Genomic DNA, 319 nt, shown 5'->3' on the forward strand with positions numbered 1-319 from the left:
CTTTCTTGACAGTAAAGTTAAAAAGAGAAATAAACTCTTGACGACAGAGGCTTTTTTTTGTATCAATATTCCTTCTCCTGCCTCTTTTTTTTTTTTTTAGTAAAAATAATCACATCTCTTGAAGACAACACCATTACCCACTCTGTAATGTACACTCACCTAAAGGATTATTAGGAACACCTGTTCAATTTCTCATTAATGCAATTATCCAATCAACCAATCACATGGCAGTTGCTTCAATGCATTTAGGGATGTGGTCCCGGTCAAGACAATCTCCTGAACTCCAAACTGAATGTCAGAATGGGAAAGAAAGGTGATT

The 319-nt window shown here is 35.7% G+C and overlaps 1 protein-coding gene across 1 annotated transcript in view; it reads right to left on the reverse strand.

The window, feature by feature from the left end:
* Nucleotides 1-319, reverse strand: part of ifi30 (IFI30 lysosomal thiol reductase) — a 5,633-nt gene that overhangs the window by 2,870 nt on the left and 2,444 nt on the right. The gene's annotated exons all lie outside the window — the stretch shown is intronic.

The sequence above is a fragment of the Micropterus dolomieu genome, linkage group LG06 (assembly GCF_021292245.1).
Source record: "Micropterus dolomieu isolate WLL.071019.BEF.003 ecotype Adirondacks linkage group LG06, ASM2129224v1, whole genome shotgun sequence".
Taxonomy (NCBI): Eukaryota; Metazoa; Chordata; class Actinopteri; order Centrarchiformes; family Centrarchidae; genus Micropterus; species Micropterus dolomieu.